The following is a 19,280-nucleotide window of genomic DNA, read 5'->3' as shown; positions in this document are numbered from 1 at the left end:
ATCCCCTTTGAATCTCTCAGCTAAGAATAAGTCATTCTTGATTCTCAACAAGAGGAGCCTCAGAACTGGGCAGGTTGAGAATGCAGATGTAGAATCAGACACTTGGGAGCTGGAACAGTTACTGAAATTGACAGGCGCAGCAAGAGGGGTTGAAATCACTGGGGCAATTTGTTCTCCTCACAGGTTGAGGAAAGGACTGATTTCCCTGGCTGCTGTTCTGGGCCATCAGTTTCTCTTCACAAGGAAAATGGGAAATGGATGTATGTGTGCTCTGGATCTGATAGCAAGAAGCACAGTGCTGACCTGTAATCCAAGCTGTGAGGTGAGCTTTCAGAATGGAGGGATGCCTTCCACTGCTTTTGAGATGGTTTTCTCCCAACGCTTTCTTTCCTTGACTTCCCACGTACTATGCTAAATGTATAACACGGGGCTGATCCAAACTTCTCACTTGAGCAGAAGCATGTGGAGCCCCGGTCCAGACTGAGAGCAAGGCTTGCAGATCTGTTGCTGCCACTGCGTACCGTCAAGTCATCTCTGACTTATGGACACCCTATGAATGAAAACCCTCCAAAATGTCCCGTTCATGACAACCCTGCTTAGCAGTTCTAAATTCATATTCATTTATGGAGCCAATCCATCTCTTAATGAAGGGGGAAATCTTCATTGGTGCCAATGGAGCTCTTTTTTCTTCAAACACTTTGTATGTGTGGACAGGATGGAGGATTTCGGGAGGAATGGCTAGCTGGAAAGATTTAACCTCTCACTACCCAAGAAGTGGCTCTGATCCTGATTAGGAGTCTGCATGTGTGTACTTAAGCTAAATAAATAAATAAAAGGTAGGATTGGTCACATATGTAATGCATTATGTACTTCAGAGTTACTTCTGAACAAAGATGGGGAGAGTTCATCCACACAGAAGAGGCAAAAATAATTGCAGAGTTAATAATAATGATGATAATAATAATAATAATGGTAATAATAATATGATGATGAAGAGGAGGAGGAGAAGGAGAGAGCTTCTAGCTGAGAGCCTGTAGGTTTAAGTACCAGTAATTTGATATAATATTCAATTGATCTCTGTGCAGTAATGGCTTCTAAACTTCTCTGGAGCCCAGATTAATGTTTCATGCCATTTTGGAGACATGGTACTAAAATGTTGTATTAATTGAATGATCAAATATCATTTAAAAAGAAATTCCATTTGCAGCAAATCCCTGATCCTGCCCTGCCCAGATTTACACCAGCAAACAGTCCTTCAGACTGAAAATGGTGCACTCAAGTCAGCAGAAGGGTCAAACTAGCCAAAACAGCCTCGAACCTGGCACCCTCCAGATGTGCTGGACTGCAGCGCAATCCAACACATCTGGAAGGTGCCAGGCCCAGGGAGGCTGCTACAAATAAATCTTCATATCACTAAGCCCCAGATAAGAAGTGCTGGAAAATGAGTGAAAGGTATCCCGTCTTTGCAAGTGAGCAAAGGCCGGACAGAGCTCTCCTAAGAGGGGAATTGCCAGCCAGTCCCAAAACCCATGCCAGTCAAGGATCTGGCCTCTTTAGCCTGGCAGATCTTTATTTTAAAACACGTCATTGAAACCAATCTGGGATGGGCAGGAGTTAGCTATTGAGCTTCACAGGTGATGAGCCAGCAGTCTGTTGAGGGGACTGAAGGGCTCTGGGCCCAGAGAATCCAGAGCTGCCCCTGCCCTGGGCCTGGATTGCCCCAGTTTGGCATCCAGTGTCAGTGGGAAGTGCATTGGGGGCAGAACTATGCCCACAGGCCTCTAGGCTGGATGTGCCACCTGCTCGTGGACCTCCTTTCTGCTGGTGTTGCAAAAATATCTGCTCACTTGTTTTACCTGAGAGGAAGGATCCCCAATCCCATTTGTCTCAGGGGAAATGCTAACACACCACCCACTCTCGATTCAAGAGGGTTTTTTATTCAAATATCAGCTGCAGCAGGGTGAAGCCCTGGCTAATGGCTAATGCCATGCAAAGGAGCTTCATGCCCTACCTTCGTTTTCCCTAAGAGTGATACCTTCCAGTCTCTAAGGAGTATAGAGTTCTAAACAGCCAACCAGCAAGCTACACATTCAGCCATCTACTGGCACATTCCACTTCCTCACTGTCTAACATGATGCTGTTTTCCTAATTTGACCTTGGCCACGCTGTAACTTTGATAAGAGTGTTCAGGAAGTGTGCTCGCTTCAGCTCTAAAGGCCACGACTAACTGAATATGCTTCTAAGGCTAAGATAAAAGTATGAATACACTTCTATACTTCTAAGCTACATTTTTGGTTCAACACTGGCAAAGTGGCACTCATTTGAATTCCTGGTCTGGGGCATGGACTGGCACTCTAACTTCAGCTCCGCTTCTGTGCTAAGCAGCTTTGTTCAGCTGCTTGAAGGGAGCAGAGAAAAACAAACGCAAAACCACTGGTCTTTGACACTGGTCTTTGCCATTTTTTACCAGCCATTTTTTCTTCCTGGCTGGTACACCTAAGCTTGCAATGGTGGATTGATTTGCAGGTGTTAGCAGGCATCTCCATCTCTGAAAAGCACTGTTCAGCTAATGTTAAAAACAAACCAGCAGCAGTCAACTCCGGGGGTTTGTTTGTTGTTTATTTTGGAGGTAGGTTAATTATGTGGGATCCTGCTGGTTTCACTTTCTTTTGAGCTTGCATTTTTAAACTACCTGCTTGTTGTACTTATTTTCCCTCTCCTATTCCTGAAAGAATTTGAAAGAAGTTTAATAACCCAAGAAGACCCCATAATATTTAAAATGTGATATTGGCATGAACTTAGACTGCTCTGCTTTTCCTTTGGTCTGTGTGTATTGTGATGCTTTACAGTTTTATTGTATTATCTGTGGATATTTTGGGTCTCTTGGTGGTTTTTTGTATCCTGCCCTAGTGGCTTAGGTAGAAGGTTGGGTTTATTATAATTCTGACATATCCTTATCTACAATTCCTGCAGCTGCATATTTTTTCACAGCACATAGACCTCTTTTGGAAATGAAATTTTTTAAACATATATAAAAGTACCTCAGAAGTTTCCTAGAATTTCATAAGCCTGCTCTGACCTATTTGAGGGGACAGAAGCAAACTTGTTCTGTACAACAGCTGGAAGGAACCTAGCAGGCCATTGGGTCCAACTGCTTGCTCAGTGCAGGACTCAAGTCACCCATTCAGATTTCTACTAGGCCTGACCTTGCTTAGCTTGCAAGATTAGGCAGGATCTGGTTTCTCTTCAGATCGTATACATCTTTCGCCTTTTACTAAAGATTTCCGTGGAGTTTGTGACACAATTCCAATAGTACAATGATGGTCCCTTCAGCTGCCTACACTAACATTCGTAAAAACAGCTACTTATACATAATTACATCCTGATTCTCCTGCTACCATGAGTAAATCTCCGAAACATCCCATTAAGGATTGTTGCTCTTGCCAAAATGTATTATAAGCATTGTTTGCCAATGCATAGATTTGCTCAATTGCTTGCAACATTCAGAGCCCTGGTTTGCCAGATGCTTGATGAATGATGCCTTGTTTGCTTCTGCTATCTACCTGTGACTCACATCGCTGTGAATCATAGGAGTTCAGATAGTTGCAGTTCACCTGATCAGATAACAGCCCCAAAAAACAACTTTGTCCAAGAAAGAGGATTAGATTTGATGAACTCCTGGTCTTTTCAGGCCCTGTTACAGCGAGCAAACACTTATGCTAACTGGGCTATTTGTGAAGAAAATCAGAGGAAGCATGTATGTATGGCAGTTTCTCTAACGGGTGCCTCCACATGCTTTGGACTACATCTCCTATCAACTCCAGTTTGTACAGCTAATGGTAAGCAATGCTGAGAGCTTCAAAGCACCTGGAAGGTACCAGCCTCCAGGGGGACAATGGCAGAAGCACCCTCACTCCTGGCCCAGGTGGACTAAAAGTGTGTGGCTGCGGCTTATGGAGCAAGATGCAGGATGTGCCACCAGGAGCCTGCATTAAAGGGATGGGGCTGCAAATGGGTGCTTTTCGGTCATCACACATAGGAAACGAAGTGCTACCCAGTGAAATAAGTGAGCAGGTGAAAGAAGCCAATCCAGGGACGTGAAAAGATTTATGTCACTGAAAAGCCAACAGCAAATCATGGGCAAAAGAGGTTGGTGCCAGGTGATGCTGTAACCATATTATGCCCACATGGTGGGCATGTCGTGAGAGGAGCCGGCTGGAGCCAGGGGTCAGACTAGATGGCCCGAGAGGCCCCTTTTGACTCTCTCTGTTTCTATGTTTCTATGGTTAGCTATAGAAAAGGGTCCTCTGTCTGGCTTCAGAAGGTGAGGGTGTCTGGAGAAGGTTTCTATTCATGGGCAGGTTCTTAGGAGAGACTGATGTCTGTGAAGATGCCCTAGGCTCAAAATAGGAGGAAAATAAAAATGGGAGAATAAAAGAGCATGGAGTAGTTAGGCCAGATTTATTTGTGTCCACAAGTATGAGATACCACCCATCTCATTCTACTTTGATCACCATGGAAGGTTAATAAAAAGTATTTTGAATTGAGATTGGGGTTTACTGAAAATCTATTAACAGGTAAGTCTTCTTTTCATATTGCCCAGTTAATAGTCTGGGCACCTCTTCTGTACCAGTTGAAGTTTCTGGATGTTTCTCAGAAGCATCTATTCAATATATGTCTATTCAATGTATTAGTGTAACCTAGACTGGATGTTACTATAACATGGATAACTGCAGCCGGACCATCTCTTTCATGAAAGGATGCACCTGGCACACCAACCATCCTTGATGGAAGGCACAACATTCTGCACATCCATTAGTGATGTGAAATCCAACAGCAGCTCCAAGGTGGAAATCCAGGGCTGGATAGAGGTTCGGACTTCAGTGAGCTGAAGGAATGTTCTGCAAGAGGAAGTGCTCTGCTCAGAATGGTCTCTCTGTCCAATTTTTGGGGATCCCCCTTCCCCACACTCACTGCAGCTCATGCCATTTAGCAGGGTTTCTCTATTGTATATAGTAAAGCAGAGCAGGGGAAGTCCACTTCCCATTGACCCAGTGAAAATCCAGATCCAAGCGCAGCCCTTAAACACTTTCATCACATGCAACTCTACAAGGTCAGGACTGAGCTTCAGTTTCTTAGTCTGTTACTGACTCCAAATCCTTATTCATCCTTTCAGGATAAAATGGAAAAGCACAGCTCCCTCTTTGGAATCCTTACATAAGACCCTAGACTGGGTAAATGAGATGTTTAATTCTGGAAACTTCTAGGCATTGAGTTGCCTTAGAAATAAGTAAATAACCCTTTGTCTTCCTCAGTGCTATTAAAGCTTGGGAGGTTAAAGTTTACAAGAAGCTGCACTGTTCACTTTCTGCCCCATCCAATCCCTAGAAGAGCAACAGTCTCGTGGTTGCTATTTATACATTACACTGCTGAATGCTGCTGAGCCAAATAAATAGTGCTTGCTTAGCATAGCATGGAGTGGGGTGAGGCAGAGGTGGGTCTTGTTTGTCCAAGTCAAGGTATGGGACAGGGCAATAAGAGAAAAAGAAATGGGTTTGATGGCTGTCAGAATGCGACCTGATGCATGCTCTCATACAAGCAAATCCTGCTGCAATGAGTGCAATTTGTTCAGCGTAAAGTAGATGCTGAGAGTGAGTGTATTGGAGGAATTACCAAGATAATGTGGGTCTCTGTTCTTTTCAAAGTGAATGTGGGAATTTCTCCCCAGAGGGCACAGCTAATAGTACTAATATGCAGCTCTAGGGCTGGAGATGGCTTTTTTGTCCTAATTCTAAAGTCTTTTACATGCAGTAAGTTCAAACCAGCAGGGAGAGACACCTGTCCTTTCCTAGCATCCCACTGGGAGGGACGGGGGAGAGAGAGAGAAGAGAAGGGTAGAAAGAAGAGGAGGTGACAAAAGACAAAGTGAAAAGTGACTCCCCCATGTGCACACACACACACACCAAATTTTGGCTCTCTGACCATGCAATATTTTCTTTGACCCCCATCCACTGTCAACACGTAGCCACTGAGAGATTGTCCATGAGAGACTGTGGTTGCAGCAGGAAAAAGAAGTTGCTTCCCTGCTCCAAAGGATTTGGTATCTCTAACAATGATGATGAGAAGCAGACAGAAACAGCTGCCCCACCACTGCACCTGTCAGGAAAAAACTATTTTGAATGTCTTTCCATCAAACAGCTGCTGAAGACCAAGCTTCTCTACTGGGAAATAAGATGACCACCCTATACAAGGATTATGCATGGTGATTGTAATAATTTAGTTGTTTTCTAGTTTCATAAATATAAGGATAACCCCTATGCCAATGTTGGTGTGCCCAACAAGAACACAATTGGCCACCTATAGTGTTCCTTCATTATGGACAGCATTAAATTATGAAATTGTTTACTTTATTAATTAATCATTCATGAATAAATCTGCATTTCAAAGTTTTATCCCACTTGCCCACAGTTTGTATGCAAATAGCTTTCTTTCCAATGAAGTTAAGCCAATGAAAAGTCCAGCAGCTCCTGAGACAACAATGCACAGATGCTATAGGAAGAAAAGACATATTTAAGTTTAGGGTGTTTACCTTGCAGGCTTTAAAAAATGGCAATAGCATCAGCTGGGGGAAGTGAAAATGAAGATAAGTCCTCCTTCTGAGGTGCGCTGAGAGAAAGACCCCCACTAGTGCCAAGCCCAGAGGGCTCTCATCACTGATCTCCAAGCAGGTACCTAACCAGGCCTTGGTTCCTAGCAGGTGCCTAACCATCTGGCTTCCATAGCCTGCAATTTCAGAGAAGCCCCCCCCCACCCCAGCTTAGCTGCTTCTCTGCTCACTTTAAAGGTCGTTCTCACAACACAACAACCCAGGGTATAGATTCAATCCTGAAAGGTAGGTTGTTGCTTTGTGCCAGCTGGGCTAAAAACCATAGTCTGTTAACCATGAACAACCCACAAAGATAATCCATGTGTGGTGTTGGGTTGTTCATCATTCACGTGGCTAGCATAGCAACATGTGATTCAGTGATAACCTGTGCCCTGAGTTGTCACATTGTATGAACCCAGTCATAAGTTGACTGTTAAACATTCTTGTTTTATATGGCTTTCTAGTATTTTCAGCCTCCTGTGAAGAGTCTGAGCTACAGTTCACTTTTAGATTTTCAGCTGTCCTCAGTTTCTTCTCTTGGTGCAACAATTAACACTTTAAAAATGTTAAAACTTTAAAATAGCAAGTTTCAACTCTCCTTGCAAACCCTGTTTAGAATTGCAGGCAACCCAAATACTTACAGAGGAAAAAAAGATGAAAATAAGGACATTCTTGTAACTTTCTCATAGTTATCATCACTGGCCAAGACCCTACATTGCTTCCAGAGAACCCTTGGAAAAGTTGCTTAGGCTGAATTCACATCTTCTGCAATCAGAAAAAATCAGATTTTTTAAAAATAGACAGCTCTGATATCACTGCAGACACTTCAGACAAGAAACTGTGGAAGCAACTCCTGTGGCACTTCTGTCCATCATGAAGTTCTTCAAGCAACAGAGTCTCTGTCAATCAAAAAAGTTGCAGCCTTAGGCTCGGCTGATCCAGGTGGAACCAGATACTAAATGCAATGAGTTGCTTCCTACCCAAAACTACATCAGGAGATGATTCAGTGAGCTATCTGATAGCTTGACTAACACTTGAAGATTGCTGGGAAAGGTGTCAGAAATTACAACCACTTATAATGTGCAAAGGAAGTTGGGGTTGTTATTGTTCGACTCATATTTTCTAAGCCTTTAGCTATGATTAGGCAATATGGTGCCCGACAGATGTTTGGGGCTGCAGTTTCCATAGTCTGTGATGGTTGGTCATGCTGGCTAGAGTTGATGGACATGAATGGGCAAAACATCTGTCGGGCACCAAATCAATGAATCCTGATTTAGGACCTATTTGTACTTGTTTTGCTTTTGTCCATACTAAAGAGGGTTAGATACTACAGGTACCAGTGAAACCTGAATTCCTCATGAATTTATTAAAGTTCTGACCATAAAAATTATTTGAAATGATACTTTTAACATTATCGAAAAGTAGCAGCCTATCACAATTATTCCTGCCCTGTTAGCTGTCTCTCATTTGAATGGCTTATCCAGCTAATCAATGGATTGAAATGTAAAATGTTTCCAAACAAAGTTTCTATCATGTCATCCCTTTGCCTTATTATGGAATTTTTAAAAGACTCCAGAATTTTCAAGAGCTATCATGAATAGGAAATTTTGGAGGACTTTCATTCACAGGATTAGAAATAAGTCAAAGATTACTTGACAACACATAACAACCACTATCACCACCACCATGGTGTTCAGAAGAAATTGGCTGGATTCAGACAACACAATGAGCCATGCTGACTTTTTATTGTTGTTTGCCTATCACGTCATCCGAACACAGTCATGGTATTTCATAGTGGGATGTTTGGTCTTCAGAAACCATAAGAAACAACTGTTTGATGGTTTCTGCTTACCATGATGGCTTCTTGTGGCATCTGAACCTGGGATTGTAGTGCCCATAGCCCTTGCATTCAAATACCACGGAGTTACCAATGAGCAGCAAGTCTAGGTGCCTCTCCAGCCATTTAGCCTCAACCATCCATGTCTGCCTAGCAACAGACGGGTGACCAAAGCCTTGCTTTGCCACATCCTCCTCCATCTTCTCTGTTTTCCTCCAGATGCCCACCTGTGGCTGTTTTCTAGCATCAGAGAAACATGCTGCACTGCTCAAAACAGTGATCTTGGAGGTGGCCACTCTCTGCACTGCCATCTGAAGGCGGCAGTTCTCACAGGTGCCAGTCTGAGCTGCTGCGCCTTTTGTTTTCATGCACACTCAGCTCTATTTCTTCTTTTCAACTTCATTAGGTGAGGCTGTGGAGGTACTAAACCAATGCCTGGCAGCAACAGTGGACTGGATGAGAGCTAACAAACTGAAACTTGATCCAGATAGGCCTAAGATGCAGTTGCTAGGTGGTTCTGAATGCAGGATTTTCGGCCTGTTCTGAACAGAGTTTCACTCACAGATCGGAGGTCCTCCTGGACCTTTGTTGCTTGAGGCTCAAGCAGCTCTGTGGTATGCAGTGTCTTGCACAAGCTTTTGCTGCTGGCCCAGCTATACCCCTATCTAGACAACGATAGCCTAGTTTCAATAGTCTACACTCTGGTAATCTCTAAGCTAGTTTATTGGAATGCAGTTTGCATGGGGAGCCCTTGAAGGTTGTTCAGAAGCTACAACTTGTCTAAAACATGGCAGGCAAACTAATAACCAGGACCAAAAGGTCTGAACATATAGTACCAATTCTGACCCACTTGTACTGGTTTCCTATACACTATCAAGCCCGATTCAACATGCTGGTTCTAATTCATAAACTCTTGCATGGCTTAGGACTACAATACTTGATGGGATGTCTCTCCATGCCACAATCTACCCAACCATTATGATCAAGTTCTAGGGCCTGCCTCCAGTTGCCACCACTGCGGGAGGCTTTGTTTGTGGCAACAAAGAGGAAGGTCTTCTTATTGGTACCCCCTGCAATTAAGGGACAAGGCACCCACTGGGGTCCACCTGGTGCCAGTCCTATTGAGCTTCTGGTACCAGCTTAAGACAGTCCTCTATGACAAGGCATTCAAACAACTTTAAATAGTATAATAGTGCCTCAGCACTCAACTGTCCTGATGTGTAAACTGTATCAAGAAACTACTGGTAGGACAGAAAATGGAGAAACAGAACTGTTTCCCACAGACAAAGGTATCAGACAAGGATGCATTTTATCTCCCTATCTGTTCAATCTGTACACGGAACACATCAAAAGAGAAGCGGCATTGAAATCAGGGGAAGGAGTAAAAATAGGTGGAAGAATCACTAATTTAAGATATGCAGAAGATACTACTTGCAGAAAGCAGCAACAACTTGAAATTTACTCCTGATGAAAGTGAAAGAAGAAACTACAAAAGCAGGACTGCTGCTGAATATTGAGAAAACAAAAATCATGTCCACAAAAGAATTACAGAACTTTACCGTTAACAATGAAGAGACTGAAAATGGTGAAAGATTTCATATACCTTGATTCAGCCATCAATTCAAAGGGAAACTGTAGTCAACAATTTCAAAGAAGATTGAGACTTGGAAGAGCAGTAACAATGTTTCACTGGAGAACAAGGTAAAGATCATCCAAACCATTGTCTTCTCAATGACAGTGCATGGGCATGAAAGCTGGACAGCGAAGAAACTGACAGGATGGAAATTGATGCATTGAAACACGGTGCTGGAGGAAAGCTTCGCAAATACCTTGAACAAACATGAACAAGTGGGTCCTAGATCAAATCAAGCCAGAGTTTTCCCTAGGAGAAAAATGACAAAATTAAGGCTGTCATACTTTGGACACATCATAAGAAGGCTAAACTCACTGGAGAAGACAGTCATGATGGGGAAAGGCACAAGAAGAAAGGGAAGGCCAAAAATGAAATGGGTTGAATCCATAAAGGAAGCCACAATCTTGAACTTGGAAGAGCTGAACAGAGCTGTAATGGACAGCATATCATAGAATAGCAAAGTTGGAAGGGGCCATGAAGGCCATGGGGTCCAACCCCCTGCTGTTGCAGGACACCATGTTACACCATCCCACTCAGATGGCTGTCCAGTTTCTTTTTGAATGTCTCTAGTGTGGGAGAGCCCACCACCTCTCTAGGCAGCTGGCTCCACTGTCGTATTGCTATGACACTGAGGAAACTTTTTCTGATATCTGGATATTTGACTTGCTTATTCTTTGTCCTACACTCTGGTATCAGTGAGAAGAGATCTTGACCTTCCTCTTTGTGACAACCTTTGAGGTACTTATAGAGGGATATCATGTCCCCTTTCAGTCTTCTCTTCTCAAGGCTGAACATGCCCATTTCTCTCAGTCTCTCCTCATACAGCAGTGTTTCTAAACACTGGAAGGCTTTCATTCATAGGGTTTCTGTAAATCAGAGATGACTTGATGACACATAACATCAAACAAACAGAATATTCAGGCATTATGTCAGCGGACTAAGAGTTTTTATGTCCTAATTTGTGATAGTTATTGTGGCTGTTTAAAATTGGTTTTAAATCCGACTTTTAAATTTTGTAGCACGATTTTTATGCAGTTTTACCTATTATCTGTATTTTATATTGATGTTTGTTCTAACTTATGTGTTGCTATAAATTGCCCAGAAATAACAGTATAGAAATGAAATTAATACATACTAACACATGATACTAACACAACACCGACACATATACCTGGAATAGAACTACCCAACAGTTGACAACAAGAGAGCTATCATTAAGTGTGACAGTGTGCTAAACAGCATGTTGTATTTATTTTCATGTGGTTGAAAGTAAATGCCTGATGCTAAACAGATCTCTTTGAGAAGAAGAAATACTGCGTTGAATATATGTCAGTAAGAAGATTCAGGTGGTCTCAAAAGTGCATAGGAAGACAGGGAGGAAGTGGCTGCTACTAACCGCATCCTTTCGGCTGTTGTTCTTTGCATGTTTAGGAGGCAGCAGTGTAATGCTGGCATCCTTCCAGCTCTAAAAGAAAAAATCACCTGAGAGAGAAACCTATTTCAAGTTTCTTCGGATAGGAAGAGGAGGGGAGGCAGGTGTTCTCTTTGTTTAGTGCTGAAAAAATGCCCAGAGTCATGGGTGATGGATTCAGGCCACTGCATAGCTGATGGCATATGAGTGAAATGAAACAGAGGCACAGGGAAACGATCAGTGAGTAAGAGGGTAGCTCTGTTAGAGAGCTATGCTTGTGGGTGAACATGCAGAAAGAAAAAGGAATTACAGGAAGGATGGCATTGTGTGCCTGAAACAGACCGTAGTGCAGCCATCTCCAGCTCAATGCCTTCCAGCTGCATTGCATTGCAACTCCATTACCCCCGTCCTGCAAAGGTATTGCTGCCGTGCTGAATTAAGCTAGGAAAGGGAGTAGGTTTTGTTGACTCACTAGTAATGCTGAGAAAAGGAGATGGGAAAAGTCTGCAGGTAGAAAAGGCTGAGTTTTGCAGAAACTGCTGTGGCACAGCTGGCACATGGCCCTATTACTCACTTGCCTCATGGATGGGAGTGGGATGAGTGCCAGCAGATGTGGAACTGGGGAATTCTACAGCAGGAAGGGGGGAAATGTAGGGCAGGCCACACTTCTTGATGAACTTCTTGCTAGCTGCTGGTAGCTGGATTCCTGCATAGAATTTGTTCAGAATTTGATCTGATCCAGCCAGCACAAGGTACTTGCTACTTATGATAGGAAGCTACCTTTGACCAAGTTAGGGCATTGGTCCATCAACTTTGATATATACGCTGGGAGGGTTTGCACTTAATGGCAACCCATTGTGGTCGATCAAGTGAGGCCAGCCCTCAGATACTGCAGGAAGCCTGGGCAGAAGAGGGGGGCAGAGGAAGGAGGAGGGGCCCAGAACCCTTGCTGTGCCCGATCAGCTGCCAGGAACAGAAGAATTTTAATGACAGTGTATTGTTACAAAGTGTTCATGCAAGCCCTCCCTCTGACTTGGTCCCCAGGGTCTTAAGCTGGACTCTCTCCAGGCCTACTGGGTGAGCTCTGGCATGCAAAGCTGGTGCACTGAGCCACGGCCCTTCTTATATTCTTAAACAAGCCTGCATAGCTGAAATGTGGTGTCAGGAAGTACTTCCTGATGGTTAGGACCCCTGGAATATGGAATGGGCTCCCAAGGAAGGTGGTTGAAGACCCATCAGTGAGGTTGTTCAAGGAAAGATTGGACACGCACATGTTGGGAATTGCATGAGCAGAGCTGGCTGGAGCAAGGAGTCAGATGTGATGGCCTGGGAGACCCCTTCTGACTTGCTTTTTTCTATATTTCTATGTTTCATTAATACAGACTGGTTACATCTCAACTAATAACAGCAATAATAATACTTCACATTTGTATCACTCATTCAAATTCAAGCACTTTGCATGTTTTATTTACCTGAACTTCCCACCTGTAATCCTTACAACAACCTACTAAATTCAGTATTGTTCTTCCCCACATGGCAAGGATGGGGAAGCATGGCTGAGACCTAAGGCTTCTGGGTGAGGCAAGGACAATGGACTCCCTAATTTGTAACAGCTTCTCATGCACACATTTTCTAAATTTAGAGGGCTTCTGTGGACTGTGAAAGTATTTTCTCATATTTTAAAAGAAGGAATAAGTTATCCAAGGATGAAGTCTGCCTATCCCTGATCTACCACAACAAGGCAGTTTTGAGATTCTTTACAGAAGCAAGTTCTATTGATTGCAATGATGCTGAATCCCAGGTAGTGTTTGCAGCCTACAGGTTGCATCCAGTACTGCCTTTCCACTTGTTAAAGGAATTTCCATCTCACAGATGCTTCCATTAACAGAAGGCGGGCGGGGGGCAGGGGGGAGAGACAAATCTCTTTCCCTTCCATTGGGTTTTCCCTTCAGCACTTCCCACACTTCCAGAGAAGCCCCTCCTCAGCCTCTAGAGCAGATTTTTCTGGGGACACTGGGAGCTGCATAGCGAATGGGGAACTGGCAGAATGTTTCCCTTCCCCTTTGGTTAGAGGATCAGAGGTCCTTCCGCAAACAGAAAGGCAGCATTGGCAGTAGGCCCTGTGAGGCTGCTGGGGTCTTGGCAAATGCCCCAGTGGCAACCAGGATGCTGGTTTGAGGGTGCTTAATAGCTCCCTAGACACCTCCATCCCTGAGAATGCAGTCCTTAGTGAATTCTCAGGATCTCTGGGAAACCAGATAGCCTAAGTGATTCTCGGTTATAATAGAGGTCCTGGAGCCAGCCTTTCTTATTCCAAAACTTTTTCCAGTCAGCATTATGTTTAGGAGAAAGGGAATGAAACTCTGGTGCTGGGGGGGTTGGGGCAGATATCGTACCCTACATGGAAATTCCTTTATTGAACATCTGTCCAAGGACATTCCTGTGTCTGAAAATTCAAGTTTAGTTTAAAGATAAAGAACTATCAGAAGCAAGACGAGGGGCTCTGAAGCTGCCCATCAGCACTTAGGGCCTGGACTGCAGCCCCTGTGGTGAGATACATTCTATTTCTTAAATTTTAGCAATTTCTAAATTTGTATATACAGCCAGTGCAACATAGTGGTAGGACTAGGACTTGAGAGAAACAAGTTCTAGTCCCCACTCAGCAATGAAGCCAGTCACTGGCTCTCAATGTAATCTACCTTGCAGTGGTTTTGTAATGATAAAATGGGGAGGAGCGAATTTTTTTGTAAGCAAAACACAATTGTATTTTGTATTTTACAAAATACAATTGTAAGCAATTTATTTGTAAGCAAAATACAAATAAAAAGTCAAATAGGTACACATTCACTCAAACTTGTCTCCTCTTTGGATCTCTCATAATGTGAGACTGGGCACCCTAGCCCATCACGAACTTTGTCACACACCTGATGATGTCACTCCAGGTTGTTGGGAAATAATTCATTTGTGCCCAGCCAATTTTAAATCAAGATGGGAGGAGGCTCCCCCATTACTAAATCTATTTGAACGTAAGTCATACTGAGTCAGACCTTAGTTCATCAGGCATGCATTGTCTATTTGGCCGAGCGGTAGCTCTCCAGGGTTTCTCCTGTTCCCTGGCCCTTTTGACTGGAGCTACCAAGATAACTGGCAAGCAAGAAGCATCAGCAACAGAATGTCAATGAGCAGTGTTTATTCCTGTGACTAAAACGGAAACTCAGTTTGGCCAGGGAAAACCTCAGAGAAAACCTAGGGGTCGAACAAGCCAGAAAACAGCATTCTGTAATATAAGAAGCCCTGTATTTTGAGAACGTTCTGCACATCTTGGCTCTAAAATTGTGCTGTTTAAGGAAGCTTCATGTTGGGCTCCCCAGAAAACTCTGCCACATTTATTTTATTTTGCAATATCCTGGGTGACCTGCTTTATTCTGCACACCCATGATACCCATATTATAGTACCAGTGTTTAAAGAATGCTCCTTAGGCATATGCAATGTGTCATCCTTTGAGCAATTAACAAGGCTTAATCACCTGTTATCAGATGATGAACAATATGCTTCAATGAACACCATTACTATGAATGATTATGTAATCATGATGTTATGAAATCCTATTATGGTTGCCTTCCAGCTTCTATATATTTATGATTATTTCCTCATAAAGTAAGAGAAAACAAGTAGCTTGTACAATTTGCTTCCTTAGGGCCTGATGACTGGTATGCTACAATCAAGAATTCTAGAAACATTTACTTCAAATTGTATACATCATAACCATCTTTCAAATATTCTTTTCCTTTAGGGCTCATTAAACCTGTATATTTTTCAGTATTGTAGAAAATTTGCTGAATAGCACACACCTGTTCCCTCAAAACACCTTCATGCCAGCAAATTCATTAAATCTCGTACCAAAACAAGAATTCTTTCATTCAGCCAAAGAGGAATATACCATCTGGTACACACCAATAACGGGTAAACAAAGTGATAAAATAGATGATATACTTTTGAATAAATACCGATGGATGATACATCACTTAGACCTATTGCCTTCAAATGCTTAAAAAAATGTTTCTCATCATGATCTAATAGGAGTGATTCTGTAAAATCCAGCATAGATAAAACCTTTTGCTGACATGTAGCAGATCAAGCAACAAATGTACTGTTGTGATTCATTCATTGTGCAGGATCTTGAGCTACTCCCTCAAAATTTTACTTCACAAAATTATGTCTTTTCAGTGCTCAGACTAAAATAATTGCTGGGAAAGGGATTCTTTCTAAGCAAGGGGGCATTGTGAGTTGTGCTGAAATCTTAGTCCTAGGTTGTTAGGGAGAGACATATATGTGGTCAGTGATCAAAGTTGTTTAAAATGTGTTTGTGGTAGCTGTGCATAGAATCCAATTTTAAAAGGAGAAATGATTCACTGATTCTGCCATCAGCTACAGATTCATAGAATAATAGGGTCAGAAGGGGCCAAGTAGGCCATTGGGTCCAACCCTGGCTGGTACAGGACGCCAGCTTATACCATCCCACTTAGATGACTGTCCAGGTTTGCCTTGAATGTCTCTAGTGCGGGAAAGCCCCCCACCTCTCTTGGCAAGTGGTTCCACTGTTGCATTGTTCTGACAGTTTGAAGTTTTTTCTGGTGTCTAGCCTGAATCTGGTGTGAATTTAATCTGTAACTTAAATTCATTGTTCCATGTCCTACACTCCTACATGTGTGTGTAAATACAAATGCAATGTGTGTATAATGGATAGCAAAAGTGATGCCAAGCTGTACAGCTTTCACTCACCTTTCACATATATTTTCCCATAAACTTTTAAAGAGCTGCTTTCATGTTCTTTTCCACGTTTTGCAAGTGGCTCTCCTCCCATTGTGAGATGCAAGCATAGAAGTGCAATGCAGTCCTTTAAAATGGAAGAAATGCATGTCCTAATTGCCAGCAATACCACCCTGCAACAATTTCCTACTCTATCACAAGGTCTTTAAAAAAAAGAAACTAAAAATTAAAAGCCACTTCTTTTGTTGAATGATGTTTGCAATATGCTAGGTTGATCAGGGGACTACATGAGGGTTAACGAGTTCTTAAAAGGATGTCTGGATGATCCTAAAATAGATGAGCCACATTTATTTTCTAATACAAATACCCTGTGTTAGGTAAGTTTTAAAAATTAGAACAACAGTGCCATGTGGGCAAATTAGGGCATTCATGAATGATCAGTTTACATGCTGTTCAGAAACATCCTGGTAGATTCATTAGAGGTCTTGCAACAAAAGAAGCTATACGGAAAAAATAGGAACTTGTGGTATGGTAAACCTTCATGCTTTGTGTATTTTCTATTTTTTTCTAGCATATATGGTAGCTTTTCCTTTTATTATATTTGTACAATTAATCAGCAGGAGGCATGCTATTAGCATTAAGAACTATATAAATTAAAGGATGTGATTTGAAAGATTCTAACACTAGCAAGCTGCATGTGTTTATACCCTTTTTCCTTGAAAGAATATTCCAATAGAAAGTTTTAAAAGCTACGCAGAGATTCATTTAGACTTGGTTAGTGTGAGCTGGGACAGCTTCAGTTTCAACTGTCTGCTAATGCATGAAATTGTCGGTTTACTATTCCTGGACCTTCTCTTTTGTGCCACAGTTTGACCAGCAGTAGTTCATTAGTCCATGAGGCCAGGAGTATTTTTTTACTGCTGTTTCCTGTAGGATGCTGGGAAGAGAACGAACAATTGGAGAGTAGAATGGGACTGCTTCTGTCTTCCTGAACAGATACTGCTGGGTCATTGCAAAGGTCCATGGCTGGATTCTCCAACATGATGTCTGCCAGCACCAAGGTGCCTGTGACTACCTTTCTTGGCACCCACCAGGTTCCCTATTCCTCCTGATTTTTATTTTATTTTGAAAAAGCTTTTAAATTTAAAAAGAAAAAAAAAAACTGGGAGTTGGGCATGCTACAAAATTATGTGCTGGTCTCCAGCCCCATCTCTGTTTTCCAAGAACACTTCTGGGCCACATGTGAGAGCTACTTAATGGCTCTGTAACACTGGAGCATTAGCTTACAGACCAGATACCATTACAACATGATTTCATGTGCTGGTGAAGACTGGAGTTTCATCAAGGCTGCTCTTCAGCCAGAAGCACTGTAGGACATGGAGTGTTTTCAGTGAGATGGCACCTAGCACTACTAATCACAAGACTCTGTGGAGTTATTACACCTTTTCCCTCTGCAGTGGATTGTTTGCAGAGGGAAAAAGATGGAAGAAACAGCCAGAAAAACACAAGAAGTTTACAACTGAAACCAATTACATTTTAACCCACCTGTAAAATTCAGCCAATGAGAGTGGTAGTTGCACAGTAAAAGTAACTAGTGACTCTGTTAAAGTAAATGAGAGCAATTGGACATTGAACCAATAATATTAAAAGGCTGGATTTAACCCTCTATGAATACATTCTGTGAAACCTATTTTGTTCCACAGGCTTCCCTAAATTGTCCGGTTCTGGGGGGTAACCAAGATCTTTTGATGGGATTCTGTGGTATTTCAGGCTTCAGATTTTGGTACTGTGAAAGTTCAGGATAAGGAGTTCTGTAGCCATGTGTGACTCAAATCAGTGCAGGATTTCTATTGCATGAAGTTTTATAGAAATCTGTTTTGCAACCCTGTGGCCCCTTTGTTTGTTTTCTTGGAGGGTAAGCCTCATCATTTTTCCAAAAGATTTATGTAGTACTACAGTTTTGCCTTTTCAAATAATGCAATATTTTGAAACTCTGTGAAATCCGTTGAAAATACAAGCTATGTTTTTTGGTGTCTGATCAAACTAAGGAGGCCACAGATGGTAGCTGGATCTCCCTAGAGTATTCTATTGTAGATAACAATACTTTTTAATGAAATATGGGGTTAAGTCAGGTTCATGCCACCTTACCATAATGTTTTTTGTTTGGCTCAGTGCTGGTTCCAGGCACTGGGGGCCCTTGAACACACCGCTGCAGGGCCTCCTCCCTCAGTGGACCCACTAATTCCTCACCACCAGGGACAGCATCAGTGCTTGCCATGTCTGGGAAGCTGTCAGAGCTCAGAAGTGCTGGTCTAATGGCTCTAACTGCTATATTATATCCCCCCTGTACTCCCAAGAAAGTATTGCTCCAGAGGGCAAACGAAAATTAAAATGTGCTTTGCAATGGTGGAAAGGGCCTACTGGAAGTCCCCTTCAGATCTGGCCCTGATCACCACCATTGTTGCATGTGATGGCTAATTCTTCTCTGATCATTGGCTGCTCATCCTCACCTTCACCAAGATTTGCTTGCTCCCTCATGTGCTCTGGGGCAGAGGGAAGAGAAGTGAGTAAGCAGATGGCAACGCTGAGGAGAATCTGCCCCAGGAGATCTGGTGCAGCTTTTCACTGTAGGCCTCCTGCAAGTTCATAAGGTTCACCAGATGTCTGGCTATGCTAATCTGGGGCACTGTCCCAGATTTGTTCCTTGGTGAGGTGGAATCCTAGAGGCCAGAGGTCCACAGAGAACCTGCTCTTATGCATACTTCAGAGCTGTTGTTACCCGTTGTCTTATGACTTTTCTGGAATGCTAGGCTTGCTGAATTCAAACAATTATGCAATTCCGTTAAAAATGCAATGAGATAATAGAGTAAAAATTTGATGCAAAGCAAGTGCTTTCAGAATGGTAAAACAAGAACGCAGCGCACCATGACGTTGCAGTTCTAGACGAACTGGTGGCTTTTGGGTGCCTGCATCATGCTGCCC

At 42.7% G+C, this 19,280-nt stretch overlaps 1 non-coding gene across 1 annotated transcript; it reads left to right on the top strand.

Moving 5' to 3' along the window:
- The first annotated feature begins 3,244 nt into the window (after window positions 1-3,244).
- On the top strand, window positions 3,245-3,292 carry LOC123021427. The gene has a single exon (XR_006414317.1). It is a non-coding gene; the product is annotated as a U5 spliceosomal RNA (small nuclear RNA).
- The last annotated feature ends 15,988 nt before the right edge of the window (window positions 3,293-19,280 follow it).

Source organism: Varanus komodoensis, unplaced genomic scaffold, assembly GCF_004798865.1.
Source record: "Varanus komodoensis strain SLA01 unplaced genomic scaffold, ASM479886v1 scaffold16, whole genome shotgun sequence".
Taxonomy (NCBI): Eukaryota; Metazoa; Chordata; class Lepidosauria; order Squamata; family Varanidae; genus Varanus; species Varanus komodoensis.
Note: the sequence above shows the minus strand (reverse complement) of the source record. Positions and strands in the feature narration are given on the sequence as shown.